Below are 24,729 nucleotides of genomic sequence, written 5' to 3'. Positions count from 1 at the left end.
CCTAGCATCCAACCAACCACTAACCAATCAACCAACCAACCCCACTGTGATTGTGGAACAATGCCTGGGATCCAGAGTCGCCCTAGCCTCTGCCCTTCTCTCCCTTCCTTCCCAGCCTCAATTTCCCCATCCTATGTGGGGGTTACCCGCGATCTGTGAGAACTCTTCCTGCCCCCATGATCAGGGGCCCTGAGAGGGAAGAGAGTGTGATTAGCCATTCTTCCTGGACCTGTTCAGTATTCTGTCAGCCAAGTTCAACTGTGATAACTACCTCAGTTTTCATCTCTGTAACACAGGAGCCAGAACAGCAGAGCCCCATATAGGGCCTAGGTTCATCACTCAGTAATCCCTAGCCAGCAGTGGTTGAGCCCAAGCAGGAGCTACAGCAAAGCATCAAGGGATGCTTTCTTCAGCGTCCCTAGGGACTTGACCATTGACGGGAAGACAGGAAGACAGGAAGATGAAGAACTTCTTCCTGGGAGGAGATAGGAGGCGTGCCCAAGTCAAGAATGGTCAGAGGCTCGGAGATGCAGGCCCTGCTCATGAGGGAGCATGATCAACCACTTTTATTACATTAATGAGAGCCAGAATTATTATCGTCTTCCCTGGTAGCAATTTTCTCCACGTGGGGACCCGTTGTGAGTTCATGGGCTCGTGGTAATTACAATGATTATTACAGCAAGAAGCTGAGGTCAAATTCCATGCCAATAGATTAATCATGGAGAAACACAAAGGGGAAAAGATGAGCAAATGACAGCCATGATTCCTGTTTGGAGATGGAGGAGGAGGGGGAGGAGCCTCCGTGACTGGGCCGTGACTGGGCAGTGACTGGGCCGGAGTCTTCCTGGGGCCTTTGCCTGGGTTGGCATTTGAGATCAGCAGAGAAACCTCACTCCAGATCCCACAGGGCAAGGAGTGGAGTCTGACCTCCAACTCAACTCTGCCTGAGTCTGAACTCGGATCATGTATCAGAGTTGGCCGCTAGCACCATGTCTGTGGCTGGGCCTTTCCAGGCCTCCAGATCCCAGCAGGATTGGGGGACAGAGGTGACTGGAGCTAAAAGGAGGTGCATTGTCTTTGGTGTGGATGGTCTTGGAAGAAAATGCAACTGGAGCCTGCTTCTGAAAGGCCAGGAGGGCAGAAATGAAGCAACTGAAAAGCTTACAATATGGTGGGGGTGGGGCTTGTAATATGCTTGCTACAGGCAGCTCCCTGGCTGGCAAAAGCCCGAGGGGTTTATTGCTACAGCTCCCTCATTCTAAAGGTGAGGAACTTTCTGAAGGGGGCTATTCACCCAGGTTCCTGGATGAGCTTGTGTTGAGAAAGACACATGACACCCTGACCCCTTCCCACCCTCCCAGGAGCAGTTAATGACCCTTTATGCACATTTGAAAGGGTGAAAGGGGTGGGGCTTATTGGTCAGGCCAGGTGAATTCTTTGTAAGTAGAAGAATAGCTTAGCACCATTAGCCAAAGGTTATGGCTCCCTGTGAGATCTCCCCCCTTGCTGTTTCCTAAGAGCATTCTCCTAGCCAGTGGGCTCTGTCCATGGTGCTAGACCCCCCCCTCTCTCTTCCACCTCTCTCTCTGTCTCTGTCTCTCTGTCTCTCTGTCTCTGTCTCTCTTTGTAACTAGGGCTTGAACTCAGGACTTGGGTACTACCCCAAGTTTTTGTTCAGCTCAAGGCTGGTGCTCTACCACTGAACATAGCTCTACTTCTGGCTTTTTGTTGTTGGTTAAATGGAGGTATGAGTCACATAGACTTTTTGGCCTGGGTTGGCCTGGAATCACAAGATCTCAGCCTCTGGAATGGTTAGGATTACAGGCATATACCCCTGGTGCCTGGCTTTTGTAAGTATTTTGATAAGTAGCCACAAAGTCCTTCCCATCTCTGTCCTTCCCCAGAACCCTCCCTATTCCCACCTCTAGCCTACTGTAACCCCCAAATGCTAAGACTTTTAGAGACCCTGGACCCATGTGCTTGGAGAGATACCTCCTGTGGTCACTGGTGCTGGCCTCTGCCTCCCTCACCAAGAGCATCCTGTGTATGATCCCTAGTAGCCTGTTGCCATGGCAGCTGCTTACTCTCCAGGGAGTCTGACATTAGCATGGATGCAACTCACTCTTTCAGGAGCTGGAGGGAGGTGTTTAAGCAAATGCTCCCCAGGGTGCAGGGGGTGGGGGTATGGAGATGATAAGGAATGTCTCAAGAGCACAGTGATGAGGAAGAGAGAGCTGGCTCTGTGCCCACTGATATTGTCAAGGAAATTCCATTTCACCAATAAGGAGATAGGCTCAGAGGAAGTTGGGGGCACGTCTAAAGATCCCATAGCCCAGGTGTGCTGTAATAGTATGCAAGTTTTTCCTCTGCGTTCTGGCCCTGAATAGTTAGGCTGGGATTTGGATGTGAAAGACCCAAACCAGTTCCCTGGGGCCCAATTGCTTGTGCCCTTTGTGCCGTTGTAAGGTGATACATCAGAGAAGCCACATTTTGAGAGGCTGAATCTTGGAGTCTTTATTAGAGCACTAGCAGTCTGCAGGCTGCCAATTGTTATAAAGATCAGCAGCCCACAAATACATTTAACACTGTTAGGAAACAGGCCAGAGAGGAAAGTAAGAACAAAAACAGTACCAATAAACCAATTCAGCTCCAATGGAGAGCCGAATAGGGCGGCCTCGGTGACTGGAGAAGAGCCAGGAGACAGGACACAGGACTTGAACACGGAGACATGTGGCATGGTGTACTGGTGTCTATGCTCATTTGGGCCTAAATAGGGTCAGGGTAGGGGGCGGGTCTCAGGAAATTCCCAGTACCAGGCACTGGACTGACAGGTCTACCAACCTATCAGGCAAGTGCCCACCCCTGCCTCCAGAGATCTGGGACCGCCCGCTACCTGGGAGGTGGGGGCATCACTTTCCCCCAGCATGAAGATAAGATGCCAGACCCTACCATTCACTATGTGGCCAACATGGCGCTGACGAGATCTAACCTCCTGACCTCCCTGCTTCAGTGCCAGTAGGTGCAGCATGACCTTTAGAAGCAGAAAAGAACTACTGCCTATCCTGACAGACTGAAGTATCTTCTTGGAATTTTGAAGCTGCTGAGGTGGGTAGATTTCTCTAGAAACTGAATGTTGCCCCCAGATCAACTCTCCCCACTGCAGTCAGGAAACTACAGAGGATTGGGCTTGGAAAGTCTGACATTGACTTCTGACGGGACTTACTTCTTGGTTGACATCAGAAATGTTACCTAACCTGTCTGAGCCTCCTTGAAGACAGGGCGGTAGAGGATTCAGTTCACCATCAGTCAAACCTGGCTTCTAGACCACTTCTAGATCCCACATGACCCCTGTGCAATGTGTCCACCTTGCCACTCGGGAATCTATGGTCCTGCTCAACTTGGTCCTGGTGTGTGGAAGTTCTCGCCTTCCTTTAGCCATCTTAAGGCCTCTGTTCCCAATCATGTTCAAGCTTTCTTCTGCCTCAAGGCTTCTGCCCAGACAGTGCCTGCAACAGAAAAGCCTTCTCTCCCTCCTCTCTCTCTCTCTCTCTCTCTCTCTCTCTCTCTCTCTCTCTCTCTCTCCTTTTGCTGGGCTTCCTCCTCTGACCCTCTAGTGTGTGTGATAATATTCCTAAGTCAGCTTTGCTGGTTAGACAAGTGCTGGATTCCATTCTTAAGTTCCAGGCGCCTCACACACACCTTGGACCAACAACGAAGATAACAATGTACTTCTTAGTAGGTCCTGGGTTAAGGCTAGGCCTTGAGGAAAACATGACTGCTATCAGATCTTCCGTTGGTGACTCCAAACCACAAAGGACAAAAAGCTATAGATTGCCTGGGTATCTGCTTTCATCTTCTCAGAAACACAATGTATGGCTTCCCCTACCGGGTAGTCATTTCTCAGTTGTTCAAGCCTTTGGAGTGAGGCCAGGAAGACAGAACATCATTCCTCCTGGTGCCCCCACCCAATACTCAGTGACTTTCATAGAGTTCATCCCTGCCATGCTCACCACTCAAGAGATAATTCCAATCTGGCTGACAAGTCCTTTGTGTGAGCTTCCTTTCCTTGTGCTTTTTTGGGGGGCTGCATTTGAAGCAGCATCCTCAAAGTTCTCACATCACCTTTCTTGCCCAGTGTCCTTCCTCTTCCCTTAGCTGTATATACTTATTTTCAGCTCATGTTTCCATTTGTTTGATGGCCTGGTTACCTCTGCCCTGTTTCCAGAATAAGAGAACCCTGTTCCCAGCACTTAGCACACAAAATAGTCTCAGAAAATATCTGGGTACTGGTAATTCTAAACCATGCAGGATGATGAGACTCGAGGATCCCTGTTCAAGGCCAGCTTGGGCAGGAATGTCTGTGAGGCTCTAATCTACCTACCCCAAAGCCAAAAGTGGAGCTCTGGCTCCAGTGATTGAGTGCCAAGCAACAATGTAAGGCCCAGTACCAGTATGGGGCCACACACACACACACACACACACACACACACACACACACACACACACACACGTACTACATGAGCAGTGTTGAATAGGGTGATGATGAAGAAGGACCTCAGTGCCCTGGGGTAAGACAGACACCCAGAGGCGCTGTCCACCGGATACTCTGATAGACCCTTCTTCCCCCACTGGCAAGAAGAGAAGTAGTATGGATGCTGTCATCATGGCTGCATCCTCAGGATCCCACTGGCCACGGCAGTGGCTGTACCTAGTTCACTTACTTCTGCTCATCATGTCTCGTGGGAAGGTCAGAACATTTTGATATCAGTGGGGGCCTGGTGTGAATCGGTGCACCCACAGACATGTCAGAAGTCCCCACATCCTGCACACCTCCAAATGATCTCGCTCCGCAGGAGGCCATTTTTCCTCTGTGTGCTGGTTCTTGGCTCCCTGCTTCTTGATTGGAATAGCAATAGCGATGCCTAGCACCTGCAGTCAGCTGACCCTCAGCCACACCCTTAAGTTGGGCGCTCACCTCCATCCAATCTATGCTGGGCTGAGCAGAGTGGACCTAGGCCATTGGATAGAGAAGGGATGTCAGGTACTCAAACTGGGCCTGGGATCCCAAGGGGGCACATTCTCTGGGCCACGCCAATTCTGCGTTACATGGAGAGAAGCCAAGAGGAGCAAGGTCAGAAAGGGGCTCTCTAAGGCATAGTGCCCGACACAGGGGTCTGAGGAAGCTGTGAAATTCAGACCCTGTCCCCTGGTAAACTGTCTCCCCAGCTGTGCTGGTCAGAAGAGGATGTAGAAAGCCAAAGGACTAAACCATCAGGGACTAAGCATGAGTCATAGATCCAAAGTCCTGGACCAGTGTTGAGCAAGACCAAATCTCAGCCATACAGGTTTAAGGATGGAATCAGTCAAGGAATGTGGTCCACACGGAGGCCTCCCAGCCTCCTCCTGAGTCCATCCAGCTGGGGTTGCGGCTTCCTGATAGAGCTGGCCAAGCTGGCAGACGTGTGTATTCCTATGGTGAGCCTCGCAGCTTGAGTGGGAAGCTGTGCGATCTGTTAGGAGCAGGTGCTCAAACACAGACCCACTGCACACAATGCTGCCTGGATCGTGACATCACCCAGCTCGACGCATGCTTGCTCTGAGCCATTTCCTGTTTCAGAGCAGATGAATGTGCTTTTAACAACAACTTTCCAGATACATGAATTCTATCGATTCATCATTCTTTCTAGATCTTTCCCAAGACAGAAGAAGAAACAGAGGATAATAGACCCCTTAAAGAAAAGAGAGAAGAGAGGGAAGCATACCCAGCAAAGAAAAATGCCTTTGATGTGGGCCTTAAGCTTCCTGCAGATTGTGGAGGACACCAAGACTCTCCACTGAGGAAGGCAGGGGAGAGAGAGAGGGTGTGCACAACCTGACTTGTTTATCAGGGCACAAGGAGAAGCCTGGCACGGCCGTAAGGCAGACTCCACTCCCTTCTAGGCTTGTGGGAGTGCTTGTCTGTCACAGAGAATCCATTTCTGCATGTGGAGTTCAGGCTAGATGTCCACTGTTCAGGTCAAGGCTGAGGAGAGACAGCGGATTTCGAAGGGACACCAGGGCTGTGACAACTGTGAAAAGGACTCTTCCCCATGTCCAGGGCCGCACACGTATGCTTTTCCACCGTCCCTGCTCACACTGACTCCCACATATGACTCTGGCCGATGCTGGGGTCTGGTCAGGCTGCACCTTCATGCCGCCACTCCCCTGGTTCAGGAGACAATGAGGGGGGCTGGGAAAGCCAAGCAGGTGCAGCCCAGCCCTGAGGTGGGGGTGGGGAGGGGCGCGAGGGTGACCACCACCCAGCAGAATCGATGCTGTGGAGCCCGAGCAACTGTGGGTCACTTCATCTCACCGAAACTCCTTCTCCTCCGCTCTTGCCCAAGGTGGGCCCCTGACCTGGAGGACATTAAAGCCCTGTGACTTGTGTCCCCATGTTCTCTGCTCATTGGGTCCTGGAGAAGGGATGGAGACAAAGTGTACTTGAAGTGACAGTGAACCCCAGTGAGCTAAGCTCCTGCCAGGTCCTATTTCTTACAGGCCCACCACTTCCTTGGGATGGAGCCGTTCACACGTGAGTCCTTGGGGCCAGAAAACAGCTTTGGAGCGATGGAAAAGTTGTGGAAATAGAATTCCCAGAGTGATTCTCATGCATGATCCCCTGGATTCTTGAAAAGAGTTTTATTGAGATGCCACACATATAACATACCACAGTCACCTGTCAATGGCAAACTAGTTTTGTCTCTTTTTGGCTATATTCACAGGTATACACCAACACGGCTGGGTCAATTCTAGAACACCTTTGTGATCTCAGGAAGGAGTTTACCGTTAGGAAGGTTTCTCTGATTATTGCTTTAGAGGCACATTGAACATTTGCTTTTTTATTCAGCTTAAAATACTTTCTAATATCTCTTACTCTGTGGGTTACTTAGAAGCATGTCATTCAATTTCCCAGTGTTTTGGAATGTTCCAGAGATCTTTCTTGTTATTGACTTAACAATCGTAGCCATAGGACCATACAACATGTGACTCAAATCTGTCAGATTTATTTATTATTTGTTTAATGTATTCTTCGAATGTTCTAGAACATTGTCTGTATTGGTAAATGTTTAGTGTGCCATTTGGTGGAGTATTCTGTGACTGACTGTGAGGTTTGTTGCGTGACATCGAAGCCTTTGATATTTGCGCTTCCTTGGTTTCCTCAGCCCCTGGTGAGGTCCCGAGTGGCAGGTCATGAGTTCACTACTGCAATCGCACACCTGTTTATCACAGAGCGGTCTGTGTATCAAGTATTGTCTTTTCAAGTCTGTGGGCCTGAGCAGGGTGTGTCCCTTCCCGCAGGCTTGGCTGCAGTCGGCCGACTTTTCCCTTGATGTTTTCCTGGCTAGAAATATCAATTTGGCTGCTCTCTTAAGAACTAGCTTTTGGCTTATGGATTTTTTTTCTCTAGCGTTTTCACATTTTCAATTTTATGGATTTCTTCTCTGTCTGTATTTTTTCCCCCTTCTTGTTTAGGATTAGTTCACTTGGATTTTTCATCCTTCTTAACGTAGAAACTTGCAGGGTTGGTGTTGTTTTACTCTGTTTCTCAATGCTAATTGAAAAGGCTTCCCTGCTTCTTACCGGTACTTTGTTGTGGACTGATTATGTCCTATGAAAAGCCATACCTTGAAGCTCAGACTATATTTTGTGACAGTTATTAATCTTTCATGGTAATTAATCTCACAGGAAGTCTTAAGAGGGGAGGGTGAGAGTTGGGTACAGTTGCTAGTGTCAATAATCCAGGTATTCAGGAGGTTGAGAATGAGAAGATAGTAGTTTGAGACCAACCTGAGCAAAAAAGTTAATGAGACTTTATCTTAATAAATAAGCTGGGCATAAGTGGTTCATACTTGTGATACTAGCTATACAGGAAGTGTAAAATAGGAAGATAACTGTCCAGGACAGCCCTGAGCAAAAACATAAGCCCCTATCAAAAATTCACTGAGGAAAAAAAGACAGGGCATAGCTCAAGTGGTAAAGAACCTGCCTAGTATGTATGAGGACCTAAGTTCAAATCTCCATACCAATGAAAGATGAGAGAGAGAGAGAGAGAGAGAGAGAGAGAGAGAGAGAGAGAGAGAGAGAGAGAGAGAGAGAGAGAGAGAGAGAGAGAGAGAGAGAGAGAGAGAGAGAGTGTTAGGTTTATGTCTGGGCAACATGACTGCAATCCTCCTACTTGAACTTTCACATGGCTGGTATGACAGACAGGTGCATATCACTATACCCATCTTCTTATTGGTTGAGATGGAGTCCTTGATAAACTTATTTTTGCCCAGGCCTCCCTCAATCTCTACCTCCCCAGTAGCTAGTATTCCAGGTGTAATCCATAATGCTGGCACTGTGTCCTTAAACTTCCAGCCTCTCAAATGATGAGAAGATAAACTTTGTTGGTTAAGTCACTGGTCTGTGGTATCCTGTGAGATAGTTTAAGCCAACTAAAACAGCATTTAATGCTATGACTTTTCCTCAAAATACTGCTATACCTTATGTTTTTGATATGTATTATTTTTTAACTTCTACTTGTTCTATCTTTCTATTTCCTTTGGAATCTTCTTGATTAGTATATTAGTCAATTTCCAAAATATTTGGTTAGTCCCCAGATGTACAGCAATGACTAATTTCTGAGCTTAATTCTATTATAATTTAGGAATGTAATGTGTACCATTGCTGTTCTTTTATATGCTCTAACCCTTGTTCTATCTATCTATCTATCTATCTATCTATCTATCTATCTATCTATCTATCTATCTATCTATCTATCTATCTATCTATCTATCTGTCTGTCTGTCTGTCTGTCTGTCTGTCTGTCTGTCTGTCTGTCTGTCTGTCTGTCTGTCTGTCTGTCTCTGTCTGTCTGTCTCTGTCTGTCTCTGTCTGTCTCTCTCTATCTCTATTGATCGATAGATAGGTAGAACATCTGTATGGAGAAGCACTTGAGAACATGAGAATGTGTCTTCAAGCCTGTGCAAGTCACCTGGCTTAGGTTATCTACCGATTTTGTGCCTCTCCAGTCTCCCAGTTACTAAGAGAGAAATGCCATTTTCAATTGTGATAGTGGCTTTTTTTCTATTTCCCCTGTGAGCCATCTATAGGAAAACAGGAATGTTTTTGAGTCTGTGTGGTTGGGTGCATACACATTCAGGACTGTATGTCTTCCATGAGAGCAGCCTTCACTTACCGCTCTGCAATGTCCCCCCATCTCTTGCTGTTTGTCACTTCTGAACTCTGTGGTTCTTCTATGAACATAGCCACTCCAACACCTCTAGTGTTTGCAGGTAGAACTCTGCCTCCTTTGGCTTTGGAGCACTGGACAACTTTGTTCTGAGCGTTTGTTCTAGGCATCATGTAGTGGAATCTTTTTAAAAAAAAATTCAATCTGAAACCTTTGCCTTTTAACAAGTCTGTGGGATCCATTCATATTTATGGCAACTTGATATGACCGGTTTGAAATTCATTTGGTGTTTTCTTTGAACTAACTTCCCTTTTTATGATCAAGTCGTATCTCTTCTTTTGCTCTGTTTTGCATTTCTTGCTGATCATAGAGTTTATGATACTCATTCAAACTAGTGTATGTATGCCTGTAAATGACAGCTCCTCACCTCATAAACAGTGCGAGTGTACACAGCCCGTACCCAGCACCTACCTCGTAACTTTCATAACAGTCCTGGTCATCTCTCTCAGATTTACTCATGCTATAATCACTTGATGCATTATTTTTGTTTTTTTACCTTGGGGGGTAGGGAGGAGGTAGCCAATTACATTTGAGAGTGATTAAAGTAACAAAGAAAATTAATTCTATTTGCTCTCTATTTATTTCATTTTGAACCCTATTTCTTTGTGTAGTTCTAAGTTTATCCTGATAGATTCCATTTGCCTACAGAGCTCCCTTTAATATTTCTTACTCAGATTGGAAATGCTAGCCATCAATTCCTGTAGTGTTTGCTGATCTGAGAAAATATTTATTTCTCCACCATTTTTCCAAGGGTATTTTCATGTGGGCACAGAACTTGGAGTTGATATATAAGCTAGTGTGTGTGTGTGTGTGTGTGTGTGTGTGTGTGTGTGTGTGTGTGTGTGTGTGTATTTCATTATTCAGCTCCTTTTAGAGCGTTCTGTCTTAGGCTGTCAATAGTTTGACTAGCTTTTTGTTTTATTCATTCGTTGATTTTCTTAGGCTTGGTATTGACATTTGGTATTCTTGAAGCTTCTTGGACTGAAAAATTGGTGTCTGTCATTACTTTTGGAAAGTTGTGGGGCATTATTTCTTGGAATATTTCTTGTGCTTTTTCTGTTCCTATTTTGGAGGTACCAAGGCTTGAAATCAGGACCTGTGTTGTTACTGGGCTGGCACTCTACCACTTGAGCCACACCTCTAGCCCAGTTTTAACTGGAGATGGATTTTTCATAAACTTTCTGTCTGGGCTGACTATAGATCATGAGCCTCTGGATCGCAGCCTCTTGAGCAGCAGGATTACAGATCAGAGATACAAGTACCTGGCTCTTATGCCTTTTCTTTTTCCCTCTCTATTTTTCTCCTGGGGTTGTGACAGAATAGTATAGAAGCAGTTCTTACATGCTCTTTGTGTTTGCTTCACTGTTTGTGGTTTCCATTTGGTTAATCCTTCTTTTCTCTCACCTTCCTTCCTTTCTTCTTTCTTTATTTCCTTCCTTTCTCCTTTCTTTATTTCCTTCCTTCTTTCCTTCCATTAGTTGTTTCAGTTTGGTTATTCCTTCCTCAAGAATCTCAAGTCCACAGTGAGCACACGGAGAGTTTTTGCTTTTCAACATTTCCACTTGAGGCTTTTTAAAAAAGCATTTTCTTCTTTTTGGTGTTCATGCATTTATTTTTGCCTGTGTTCATCCTGGCCATTGCTAATTTCCTGCTGGCTATCCCAACAGCTCATCATATCTGAGGTTGTCTTTTAAATGATGGTTCTGTGTCTTTTTTGCCTTGTAATTTTTGGTTGTAAGCCAGACATTCTTTATAGGACCAATTAGATACTGAGACAATTTTGTGTGTGTTTATTTTGAGCTTGGATATGTACTTACCTTTCCTTTGGTTACTCCTTTCATGGGGAGGTATCGTGAATCCCGCCAGGAGATGGGTGGCTGTTTGCTGCATCTGTTGTTGCTATGGTTACCTTCTGCATACTGAGAACTTCACATTCTCCTAGTGGCACTCTGTGAGTCTGGCTTTCCAATGTCTGTTCCTCTGCCTTGGGTCTTTCCTTTGATCTTCTCCTAGAGATAATATGTCTCTTACAGCCCTCCTAGCCACATTCCATTGTCTTGTTTACCCAGGGATCACTAGCCAGTGGTGCGGAGAATGGGATGCTTTGGATGATGGAATTCATCTTCAGTTCTTGGCCAGGGAGATGGGGCTGGGTCTTAAGCTTGTCCTGCTTATCCTGATTCCCTGCAGGACTGGTGCTAATGTTCATCATGGTTCATTTCCTTGGCTTTGGTGGGTTTCTACCATTGCCTTGCAGCCATAGTTTTGAGGATCTTCCCTCTGCTCATTCTGAGGGGATGGGACAATGGGTCTCTGAGGAGTTTGTATAGTACACAGCACACCATGCAGCCCACTCCAGGACTGGTGCCCCCTCAGGAGTCTCCCCAGCTTCCCTGGGTGTTGTTGAGGGCATTGATCTGAGACAAGCTCACGGTATTCTGGTGACCAGGTAGCTGGTGAGACACACCCCAACAGGCAGCAAGCCGCCTATCACCAAACTTGGTCATCTTTTGTTTTTGCTTTGAGTCTCAGGTTGATGAAAAAAGTTACTGAGACAGAAGAGTAAGAGGGAGTAAGCGTTTATTAGGTTGCTGATACAAGAGCAGGATAGCACTGGAAACAAAGTTGCAGTTGGGTTTATTGTTTTGTTGGGCTGTGTGTGATTGGAGGTCTCCCTTTTCATGGACTGTATTGACTGTCTTTTTCTCAGACCGTGGTCTGAATTTCCTGGGGGCTGGAACATCGCCAGAGCACCTTTTCACCTCAGAATGCCATCTGGCCCATGTAACATGCTTGGCTCAACTTTGCTTTCTACCTAAGCTTGGTATTTATCTGCCCTCCTTGTGTCCCTGTCACCCTGACCCCTTAGCTTGGACTCCTCTACATGACAGGGGTCAGGCAGATGCCTTGCTCACAGAGGGGAATCTGGGGGCAGCAGAAGCCTGAGGCTCCTGACCCAGGCTCTAAAAAATGTCTCAGAGTACATGTGTGGGGTCCTAGCTTGCAGCACAGTTGAGGCTGGGAGGCTGTCCTGGGGTCTATACTCAGGGACACAGGGTTCTCTGGGCTAGAGCATCCATCACGGATGTGGAAGGAAGGAGACAGACTGTTCCACAGAATAACCAAGGCGGGGGCTATGAGACCCTGGTGGAGCTGGGAGCATCTTTCAGGGCAGGCTTGATGCCAGTATTTGTGAAGGTTGACACCAGCCCAGCTCTGAGGAGGCAGTGGAGCCTGTGCCCCTCCTCGACTATGATTAATTCAGTTTGGTAAAGCGGCATTTACACTGAGAGTTTAATTGTCATTTCAGATGGTGGAGGAATTGACAAATGAATGGCAAGTGTGAGTGTGGGTGGTGGAGGGGGAGGGGCCCCCACCTGGCTTCCCCATTGGATGATTTTTAGACACGTACAATTAGCTAGATTTCTGGGTTAGTTTCTGCAGAGTCAAGAATTAGGCGCAGGGGATAGAAATGGGTCTGGGAAAGAAGAGGAGGGGAGAGATTGCCATACAGAAGAGGCAGAGCCACCAACCCAAGCTCTGGGTTTCTGATGGGGAGAGGACTTGTAGAGACAGGGACTAGTCCATGATGACACAAGGTAGGCAAAGCAAGCTTCTGGTCTTGGCAACTATGACCCAGGAATCAAAACCTCTCTTGAGTTGCCTGCATATTACAACCATGGCCCCCCTCCTCCCGCTCACTGAGCACATGCAGAAACAGATGCTCAGATGCACACTCTGAAGTGCACAAATCCATTCATGTCCACAAGCAAATGAGTGTACACCTGGGGCAGGTACCAGCCATGCCCATGCATGTGGATGTGCACACACACACACACACACGCACACACTGCAGGCTGGCCCCTCAGGACCTCGTTTTCTAACTCTTGTGCCCAAGAGTGCTTTGAAATTCACCATCAGCTTTAAGCCTGAAAGGAAAGCCGGGCAAGCTGAGTGAATTTCATTTTAATTGCCTCTGGCAGGAACCCAATTTCTCAGGTGATAATGATAACCATGAAAAATGCCACTCGCAGAATGGTCAGGGGGAGGTGCTCCCTGCCAGCTGTCAGACAATGATCGGGCTGAGTGTCCCAATGTGGAATTTAGTTCCAAATCTCACACCCCCGCCCCCCAAAGTTCTGTAGGATGGGAGAGGGTGGAGGGAGCGGGAGCCAGGGGTTGGCTCTCCCACGGGGCTTGCCTGATAGGTGGCAGAGAGAGGGGCCTCCGGGACCTAGAAAGAGGCCCGTAGAGTTCTAGGGAGGGAGGGGTTTCAGGGCTCTGATCTGGCTGGAAGATTCTAGGTCTGCTACGTGCAGCAGAATCTCTCACTGTGGAATTTGAGTCTTGGGACCATTTTCAGCATTCCTAATGTAAAAGGTGGAAGTCTTGGGTGCCATGAACCTACCTTTCAAACTGCAGCTTATAGAGACTGGTAACAAGGGCCCGGGGGGCAGATCTGGGTTCCAGCTGAATCAGCTGAGCCCTGGCACCATGGGGTACTGGACATGTCCTTTCCTGAATCTTGTTTCCTTTCTCACAAAGCAAGGTAACGGCAGCTCATGTTTCTGGTTGTTATGAAGGTGACAAGAGCTACAGCGAGTCAGCGGCCCTGTGGCAGGGCCCGGTTTCTGGTGGCAGACGCTGCTACTGCTGTCATGCTGCTCAGTTGGGACCCAGCAAGGAAAGATGGTGTGGATAAATAAATGCTCATTGAGATGTTTTCTTTCCCATGATGCTTTTCAATGACTGCCTTTGCTATTACAATCACAGCAGCAACTAGTATAATAAAGCCAAGGTGGTTGTGTGCCAGGCCAGTTACCCCCTTCTGCAGATAGTACTTGGGACAACGTTTTGGATTGCTTGCAATAACCACTCCCTGGGATCTGAGACCCTTGTCAAAGCCAATGGGTTTCTGACATTCAGTGATGGGACCAACTGTGCTCAACCTCACTTCCTCTCCCCCAAGCAGTTAGACCTTCCCTGCCTTGGAGCCAGGCCTTCCTCCTCTACTCACCCCAGGCTCCAAGCTCCATTAGTAGTGGAGGGTTGAGATTCTTTCTTCCTAGTGAATATATAATTGCCCCCTAGGCTGGGCGGGGATGACAGCAGTAATAAAATTGGTTCATTACATTGCAGCTCTCTCTACTCAGAGCCAGTTAATGAACATGCAGCCCAAGGCACTGAGGCCCCAGAGCCAAATGCAAATGAAACATGTTGCATAGCACCATTTAATTAGCTGGGGATGGGGTACTGGAGAGGGAGGGGGCAGTGTAGGATGGAGGCAAAGAAAGGGGAGAAGAGAGGATGTCAGGGGGAGGGGCAGAGAGGATGAGGGAGGGCGGTAAGGAGGGAAGAGAGTGGAGAAGGAAAGAAGGAGGGAGCAAAGAAAGGGGAAAGAGTTGGTGCTGGTGGCTCATGCCTGTAATGTAGCTACTCAGGTGGCTGAGATCTGAGAATCGCGGTTTGAAGGTAGTCTGGCAGGAAAGGCTGTGAGACCCTTATCTCCAATAAATTACTCAGAAAAAGCTGGAAGTGGCACATGGTATAACACTAGCCTTGAGCAAAAAGAGGCTCAAGGACAGCGCTCAGCTCCTGAGTTCAAGCCCCAGGACTGGTTAAAAAAAAAGCTGGGGGCCAGAAGAGAGATTGTTCTGTTCCTTTATTTATTTATTTATTTATTTTTAAATTTTATTTTATTTTATTTGTGAACATACTGTACAGAGGGGTTACAATTACATGGGCAGGATAATGCGTACATTTCTTACCAAGCATTGCACCCTCCTCCTTTGGTTTACCCTTCACATCCCTTCCCAGCCTCCCTTGTTCCATTATTTAGTATTTGACTCTCCACAGCTCCCTGGTATGGAAAACAGGGCTGGGAAATCTTATGATTCTCACTGGAAAACTGTGGATGGGAAGTTTTTCTGTGGGCTGAACATGGCACATGAAGTCCTACTATGACACTGGGTGATAGGGACACCAGGATGAAGGAGAGAGTTCTGCCTTTGTGGGATTCAAGCTGAGGGAGGAAGTGGGCATTCTGCAAACAGCCCCATAGATAATACACAGAGGTAACCGTATGGGGGGTGACCATTTTACGAGTTCCTTCAGAAACAGAGCCTTCCTGGTGAGCGAGCTCTGCTTGGGCTTGTGCCATCTCTGCTACCTCCTGCTGTGAGACCTGCAGCCAGGTGATTTAACTCTATTAGCTCTTAGTCCCCCAGGAAATTGCTGTCTGAAAGTAACTATCAAGAGCTAAATGCATTAATATATGTAAACGACTCATAACAGTGTCAGAGAGATAATATGTGCCCATTGTACATTAGTTATTATTGTACTAAAAGCTCAAAAGGGAAAGGAAGATATAGAAAGGTCTTGGCCTTGATCAGTCAGTCAGAGAGGTCTTCTTGGAGTAGGTGCCACACAGGTTGAACCCTAAGAGGATGGACAGGAGTCAGTTGTAGGTACAGGGAAGAGAAGCAGTGAGCATCCACTTAAAAAAAAAATAAAGTTCCCAGCATCCTTATCTCTCATTCTGTTAACACATGCACCTGGAAGCTGCTGCCGCCGCTGCTGCTTCTGCTTCTTCCTCCTCTTCTTCCTCTTCTTCCTCTTCTTCCTCTTCTTCTTCTTCTTCTTCTTCTTCTTCTTCTTCTTCTTCTTCTTCTTCTTCTTCTTCTTCTTCTTCTTCTTCTTCTTCTTCTTCTTCTTCCTCTTCTTTTTCTTCTTCTTCCTCTTCTTCTTCCTCCCTTCTTCCTCTTCCTCTTCCTCTTCCTCTTCTCTTTCTTCTTCTTTTTCTTCTTCTTCCTCCCTTCTTCTTCTTCCTCCCTTCTTCTTCTTCTTCCTCCTCCTCCTCCTCCTCCTCTTCCTCCTCCTCCTCCTCCTCCTCCTCCTCCTCCTCCTCCTCCTCCTCCTCCTCCTCCTCCTCCTCCTCCTCCTCCTCCTCCTCCTCTTCTTCTTCTTCTTCTTCTTCTTCTTCTTCTTCTTCTTCTTCTTCTTCTTCTTCTTCTTCTTCTTCTTCTCCTCCTCCTTCTCCTTCCTCTTTTTCTTCTTCCTCCTCCTCCTCCTCCTCCTCCTCCTCCTCCTCCTCCTCCTCCTCCTCCTCCTCCTCCTCCTCCTTCTTCTTCTTCTTCTTCTTCTTCTTCTTCTTCTTCTTCTTCTTCTTCTTCTTCTTCTTCCTCTTCTTTTTCTTCTTCTTCCTCTTCTTCTTCCTCCCTTCTTCCTCTTCCTCTTCCTCTTCCTCTTCTTCTTCTTCTTCCTCTTCTTCTTCCTCTTCTTCTTCCTCTTCCTTCCCCTTCCTCCTCCTCCTCCTCCTCCTCCTCCTCCTCCTCCTCCTCCTCCTCCTCCTCCTCCTCCTCCTCCTCCTCCTCCTCCTCCTCCTCTTCTTCTTCTTCTTCTTCTTCTTCTTCTTCTTCTTCTTCTTCTTCTTCTTCTTCTTCTTCTTCTTCTTCTTCTACTTATTCCATTTTAGTGAGGTTAATCCCAAGCTCTCGCTCCAGAGTAATCTACCAGCCAGGTCTAGTTGTCCTGTTGGGGATGGAGGGAAATAAATATCCAAGCCAGGCCAACAAGGGTAGGAAAACCCCGGAGAGTTTAGCTTAAACCATTAGCAGAGAAATGTGATAAGCCTGCAATATGCAAACTTGGAGTTAGCTGTGCCCATCTCCCTCTTTATTTTTTGCCAGTCCTGGGGCTTGAACTCAGGACCTGAGTACTGTCCCCAAGCTTCATTTGCTCAAGGCTAGCATTCTAGCACTTGAGCCACAGCGCCACTTCTGGCTTTTTCTGTGTATGTGGTACTGAGGAATCAAACCCAGGGTTTCATGCATGCAAGGCAAGCACTCTACCACCAGGCCACATTCCCAGTCCCCCATCTTCCTTTTAAAGGTCAGAATTCCTTGATAATGCTAGGATGCTAGGAGATGCAAGGGAAAGCCTTGTCAATATTGTTTATCTCCCTACGTCTAGCCTTGAAGGGCTTAAAGGCAGGAAATGACTGCCTTTGCTCCCCCTACCTATCCCTTTTCATTCTAGTTAAATCATACTGAGTTGGGTGTCTGACTGTTGCACCTGTTAAGACTTTGGTGTGCTAACACTGATAGGAAATGGCATCTCAAAAGCCCTGTGGAAAGAAAAATCATGGCCCATGAAAAGTCAGTATGGTGAAAGCAGAGTGAACAGAGAGGAAATCAGATCAGAGCACAGGACCCTTTCAATAGGTATCCCCAGGGAGTGCCCAAAGAGCCTCTTCTTGTCAGCGCTCAACACTGTGTGTGACCTTGGAAAGGCTGACCTTGGAAAGGTGGAGTCAAAGACCTTGGAAAGGTGGAGTCAAAGACCTTGGCATGTCTTTAAATGGTTAACATGTTCATTCACATTGTTGTAAGGTAACTAGATTGTGAGAAAACAGAGAAGCCATATTTTGAGAGGTTGAATTTGGAGACTGTTTTGGAGTACCTGTCACAAAGATCTGTAGCCCAGAGAATACACTTAGCACTGTTAGAAAACTGAGCCATGAGAGCTGGAGAGGAAAGAAAGAGCAGAAACTAGAAACCAACAAACTAGATCAACTTCAAGGGAGAGCTGAAATGGGACACCAGGCTGAGGAGCACCAGGAGACATGGAGACATGAACATAGAGACAGGATGTATGATGTACCCTGGCCTGAGGTGGTCTGGGGCTAAACAGAGTCAGGGTCAGGGATCAGAGTCACAGGAAACTCTGGTGTCAAAGCACAGGCCCATTAACCTATTGTCCAAGTCCCCGCCCCTGTCTCTAGGAATCGAAGCAAGCTCATCACCTGGGAAATGGGACTTCCCCTTCCTCCCCCATGAACACAAGATGGCACCAGTTAAAATTCAATTCTCACGTGGCTAAGATGGTGCCAGCCAGACCTGGTCTCCTCCCTTCAATGTTATTCTAGTTTTAATTGACAAATAGTTGAATATATTCTAACAGAAACAAAAGAAAGATGGACAGAAAGAAGGAAAAGAGGAAAGATGGAAAGGAAGAAGGAAGGTAAGGAAGAAAGGAAGAAAAGAGGGAGGAATATAAGGAGGACAGTAGAAGACAAGGAAGAAGTCTAAATTTAAGGATAAAACAAAGAATCTTGTTTCTCTCATAGGGAATGGAGTCCAGAGGTTTTAGGACTCATCCAATGAAACACTGCATATTAAAAGTAGTGTCAAAATTTGGTAGCTCACTCCTGTAACCTAACTATTCAAGAAACTAAGATCAAATTGGGTGCTGGTGGCTCACATCTGTAATCCTAGCTATTCAGGAGGCTGAGCTCTGAGGATCATGGTTCAAAGCCAGCCGAACTAGAAAAGTCCCTGTGAGACTCTTACCTCCAATTAACCACTCAAAAACCAGAAGTCGTGCTGTGGCTCAAGTGGTAGAGTGCTAACCTTGAGTACAAAGAAGCTCAGGGACAGCACCCAGGCCCTGAGTTCAAGCCTACAACTGACAAGTAAAAGAAGCTGATATCTGAGGATTACAATTTGAAGCCAGCTCTAGCAGAAAGTGGAAGACTCTTTTTTTTTTTGTCGGTCGTGGGGCTTGAACTCTGGGCCTGGGCGCTGTCCCTCACCTCTTCAGCTCAAGGCGAGCGCTCTACCACTTGAGCTACAGCGCCACTAAGTGGAAGACTCTTATCTCCAATTAACAAAGAAAGAGCTAGCAGTTGAGCTAAAGTGGTAGAGTGCTAGTCTTGAGCAAAACAGCCAAGTAAGAGCAGGAAGTCCTGAATTCAAGAACTAGCACAAAACCAAACAAACAAAAATTCAGGCCTAGCATTAGTTATCTTTCTTCCCTAGAAATCACACTCTCCTCCAAGCTCCTGGGAAGCCTAAAATAAGGCTGAGTTCACACAACTAGTAAGTGTCAGATCTGGTGTTTGAGCAGTTTAGCTCCACAGCTAATGCCATGCTTCCTGACAAAACAGCAATTTGCAAAGGCAACTTCTCTCTCTTCTCTCTCTCTCTCTCTCTCTCTCTCTCTCTCTCTCTCTCTCTCTCTCTCTCTCTCTCTCTCTCTCTCTCTCTCTCTCTCTCTCTCTCTCTCTCTCTCTCTCTCCCTTTCTGCAATTCCATAACTTGATTGGAGTCAAAGGCCAATAAGCTAACTCAGTACCCAGAAGAGGAAAGCCTTCCCTTCCCTGACCCTTAGAGCTGTCTGTGGTGCTGAAAGCCAGCTCCGGTCTACTCCACTTGGTCTCAGGATGGTATTTATCTTTCTTGAATCTGACCTCCCTTCCCCCTCCCCCCTCTTTTTTTTTGTGCCAGTACTGGGGATTGAACTCAGGGCTTGAGAGCTGTCCCTCAACTTTTCACTCAAGGCTAGTAATCTACCCCTAGAGACAACTCCATTTTTTACCTTGTTTCACTGGCTAGTTGGAGTTTCATTGACTTTCCTGTCCAGGCTGGCTTTGAACCATGATCCTCAGATCTCAGCCTCCTGTGTAGCTACGATTACAGGCATGAGCCACCACTGCCCAGATATGACTACTTTTGGTAACCCCTCCCTACTTTAAGTTGTCATAAGCTTACTCTTTTCCCCATGCACTGTCCCCTCTGAGCCCTGGTTGACTCATATCAAATCTTTACTCACTGCTGAATTTAAAAGAGGGAGAGAGAAAATAATAGCTCCTGCCCCTCTCCAGGAACTATAATAAATTTGGGTGGGAAATAAGGCAGATATGTCACATAGCCAAAGCCAAAGGTCAGAAAATGCCACAGAGACCAATACCCTTTCCCCAAACCCATCACTTCGGAATTCCAGCGTTCCTTGTACCCTCTGGACCCAGTGTGCCTCTTGTGCCTCTAGCGCTGGGATTATCCACATGCCATTTCACCTGACCTGCAGGGCTGGAAGGTAAAGTTGTAAAAGAAGGGCCTTTACTCGATGAGTCTGGAGGTGGGTAAGGGTAGGGCCAAGACCTAGAACCCTTGGTGGAAGGCTTGTGTATGCGTATGTGTGTGTTGGGGGCGGGGGACTGATGGAGCCAGGTACTGAATTCATAGACAAGGATGGAGGGGAGGAGGCCCATGGAAAGTTCAAATAGCTGATGACAGCAGCTGACCAAGGAGCAAGGACATCCTTTCCCATCTCATACTCTTGTCCTGTTTCTCCCTGGTGCCTATTGGGAGCTGAATTTTCTTGTTATCTTTTTCCACTTATGAGTGACTCTGTCTTGATGATACATGAGGATGAGTAAAGCTAGAACTTTGTCATCCTGGTTTACTTTTGTATACTTGGGACCAGATAACAGGATGGGCTGAAGAACTGGGATGGCCAGGGTTGCAGGGACAGTGTACCCAGAGAGGGACTGTGGCACAAGGACTAAAGCTCAGGGACAGGCGTTGGTGAGCAGCCCTGGGGTTTGGGCCTTGAGTCCCTGTTCTCTCCTGCCACAGACCAGGCTGACTGAGGGCCTGAGACATGAACTAGAACATGGGGTCAGGTGACCTCAGCTGTTGGGTAGGGCACAGCCTGCTGAGCTGGATTGAGAAGTGTCTGGCATGGTTCTGGTGGTCAGTCTCCACACACAGGTCCAGTCCATGGATGCTCAGGGTGTCAGGGAAGAGGGTCTGGTGCAGATTCCATGTGGAGCTCCTGAGCTCTTTGGCCACAGCTTGGGTCTCTTGGAATAGCTCTTTACCCCTGCTCCTCACCGCCATTTTTATGATGTGAGGTACCTGATGATTTGGAAGATGGATGGTGAAGTGGTCACCTGAGAGGCCAGCTCACAGCTCCTCAAGCCAGGTTTGGATTTCTCTGGCTCCCCCGGCTCCTGACTCTGCCAGTGTGATCCTGGGAATGAGGCAGCCAGGCCCAGTGCCCACCATCACTGGCAGGTGGTTGGACTGGGAGGCTCTACTCTGGGCTTCAGAACTACAGCAGAGGCCGTTCCTGTCCCTGAGGAGTTTCTGGACTAGTGGAGTTGAGGGAGGGGGTTCAATAGGGGGCCCTTCCATTACTGCCCAAGGGTAAAGAATAAAAAGGGGGTAACCGAGGGCTGTAGGGACCCTCAGAAGGGTCCCAACCTCTTCAGGGGCCAGGGACACACGCATGAGCAGAGACACAAAGGGTAGCTATGTGTTAGACAGATGAAGGCAGGATCCATGGGCTGCTGGGGGAGCAGACAATCTCAGAATGCAAAGGAGTTGTCCAGAGTAGGAGTTGTCCTAAGTGTCAAGTAGGGGCCTCCAACTGGGGAGAGGCTGAGACCAGGAGAGAAGAAGACATCCTGCAAATGACTTGGATGCCATCTGGGAGAGAGAGGTACTGCTACACCCTCCAGTTGCCCTCAGGCTGAGGGAGGAGCTTCCCAGGCCTGGTTCTCTAGTCTGACCCTCCCTGAGTCTAGCTGGTCTCATTGGGGTCACCCAGGTTAGCATGTGACCCCAGCCTCACCATCCTTGGAGGATGACCTGGAGCATGTTACCTCATGCTTTCCTTCCCTATGCACAGCAGTACCCCTTGAAGAGAGAAGGAGCAGACTGGGCCTTTCTTGTGTAGTCAGAACTAAGCCAGGAGTATGGGGGATGGAGAAGGTAGGGGAGAGAGGTGAGAGAGGTAAGGCATGGCTGTAATCCCCTCCTCCTCAGACCCCAGAGTAGGAGGAAATATGGGGGAGGGTCTCTGAGCCTCAGACAGTCCCCCTCATCTTCCCAGAGAAAAGAAATCACCACTTTCCAATTAATCTCATTAGTGGTAATCAAGTTGTGGATCTGTGCGCAGGGTGAGTGATTAGGAAAATTATCTCCCTGCAAACAACTTAAGTTTAATTTTTGCTTAGTAGTCTAAAAAACCAAATAAAGAAGGATAAGATTTCTGCCCCCTTTCCCCCTCTCTCTCCTTCCTACAGGTCCTACCAGCTGCTAATCTGGAATTCCATGAGATGCAGCCACCAGCTCAGAAGTTAACTAAAATCTACACAGTCATTATTATGCATAAGGGACAGCTGTGGTCACAGCCCAACACATATGTGCATGCACACGCATGTACACGTAGGTACACACACCACACACACACATACCTCTCATGGGATGCCATGACACGCTGGCATGCAGTAGTTCTGGCTCTGCTGCTAATAGGCTGTGTCATCCTTTGTGCCATACTGCCATACTAACACCTTCCCACAATGATGGGATTATAATTGACTTGGAAACTCCCTTCTGCATGCTGCCACTTGGAGTTTGGGTTTGTCTCTAGCCTCTCTCTTCTTTCAAATTGAGGCTAACTCAGAGAACTAAAGTCCAAGAGCCGAGGCCCCAGTGTCCTGAGGGGACACTGGCTATGCAGAGAGACCTCCCCTCTACCAGAAACCCAGAATTCAACCAGCATCCCCCACAAGTCCAGCCAAGAAGGGCAGAGTGGGTTTGCTGTCCCTGCACAGACCTCTGGGAAACCTTGTTCATGTGGAGTCTTCTCATCACAGCTCCTAGGGGTGACTTAGTCTCCCAGCCTGGTCTCATGGCCAGGCCCTCACCCTCCAACACCAACACTCATCACTGAGCCCTTTGATTTCTCTCCTTGATTTCTTTCTGAGAACTCAGTTAGTCAGAGATTGACCCAAGAATACAGGAGAAAAAGCAGCTGAAAACTGGGGGCTGAAGGGAAGCAAATTATGTCTGAGACTTCTCTAGCTAGAGCCCTGGCCTGGGGGACAGTTTGGGGAAGGGGGTGGCCAGAGGGATAGAAGGGGCCTGGATCCCAGTTGCTGCTTATTTTGTCCCCTCTCTGCTATATCAAGGGGGCTCTATGCTGAAGGATTCTAGCCCTAGTATTCTTTTCTGTGTCTGTCATGGGGCTTGAACTCAGGGCTTGGGCACTGTCCTTGAGCTTTTGTACTCAAAGCTAGTATACTACCACTTTGAACCACAAATCTGTTTCTGGTTTTCTGGTGGCAAATAGAGGTAAGAGTCCCATGGACTTTCCTGACTGGGCTGGCTTTGAACTACAATCTTTATGGGGTGAGGTACCACTGTGTACCTGGGCATGAGCCACTAGTACCTAGCTTCCAGCCTAGTGTTCTTGATGGGAAGTTTCTCTTTCCTCCTCTTCATCTTTCTGCTAGGAGTCTTCCTCCTTTCTTTTCTTTTGCCTCTCTCTTTTACTTCTTTCTTCATCATTCTTTCTTCTGTTATTTAAAAAATTTAAAGATAAACTTCCATTTCACTTGTGATCACAACGTTTCTAAGGACAAACAAGCCACTTTTATTTTTGCTTCTCTGTGGTTTTCCTCTTTCTTTGGCTGCTTTAAAGATTCTTTTTTAATGCTAGGAGGAGGGCATGGATCAAGTGTTCTTGACACTTGCAAGGCATGAGATACCACAAAAAGATATTTTGATGTCTGTTTTTTAGCTTAAACTAAGAGTTTCGTGTGTGTGTGTGTGTGTGTGTGTGTGTGTGTGTGTGTGTGTGTGTGTCTGTGCTTTTTGTGTGAGTTCTCTGAATGTCTTGGAGTTTTGGTTTGTCTTTTATTAAATTTGGAAAATTCTTGGCCACTACATTTATTTCTTCAGATATAGTTTTCTCTGCCTATCTCTGTGTAACCCCAGGTACATGTTACATGTTGTATCATAGTTTCTGGAAATTCTGTTCTGTTTATCTGTTTTTTTTCCTTTGATTCTCAATTTAGGTAATTTCCAAGTTCACCTAACTTCCTCCTTCTGTTCAGAATCCTGTTTTTTGGTTATAGCACGAAACTCTGTTTTTCAGTATGTCAGGCATTTGTGCCATTGTCTTTGAGCCAACCACTTCTTATGTAGCCCAAACTGACCTGGAATTTTCTAATGTGTTTGAGGTCCGTCTCAAAATGTGGGTCCACTTGCCTCTCCAGCCAAAGTGCTGGGCTAACAGTGTATACAAATATGGCCATGGCCATATGTGAATCAAGTAAACATTATGTACAATACAAATATGGCCATGGACATATGTGAATCAAGTAAACATTATGTACAATACTTTTAGTCAAGATTTCTCTCTCTATTGTCTTCTTCCACACATGAGGAGTGAATTGTGGAGTGGACTACAAACAATAACTATATGCTGTAGACGAATATAAATTCTATTCATGATATATTAAGACTGCTACAAAGTCCTAATATTGAATGAAGTCTTTCCATATCCTAGCTTATTTAGGTTTAGAATCCAGTGTGAATTCTCTCTTATGTTTGAAGACAACTGGAATGTATGAAGACTTTCTTACATTGCTTACATACAGGAGTTTCTCTTCATTATGAGCTCTTCTATAGTATCATCCTAACACAATTTTTCCACCTTGCTGCATCAGTAGAGTTCGATTTATACAGTGAGTTCTTTCATGATTTCAAAGGTTTCTAAATAAGTGAATTCTTTCCCACATTGCATCCCTTGGGGTTGTCTCCAGTGTGAGTCCTTTTGTTTATGAAGGAGGCTGGAATAAGTGTAGGCTTTCCCACATGCCTTAC

This window comes from Dipodomys merriami, unplaced genomic scaffold, assembly GCF_024711535.1.
Source record: "Dipodomys merriami isolate MVZ:Mamm:240054 unplaced genomic scaffold, mDipMer1.0.p SCAF_28, whole genome shotgun sequence".
NCBI lineage: Eukaryota > Metazoa > Chordata > Mammalia > Rodentia > Heteromyidae > Dipodomys > Dipodomys merriami.
Note: the sequence above shows the minus strand (reverse complement) of the source record.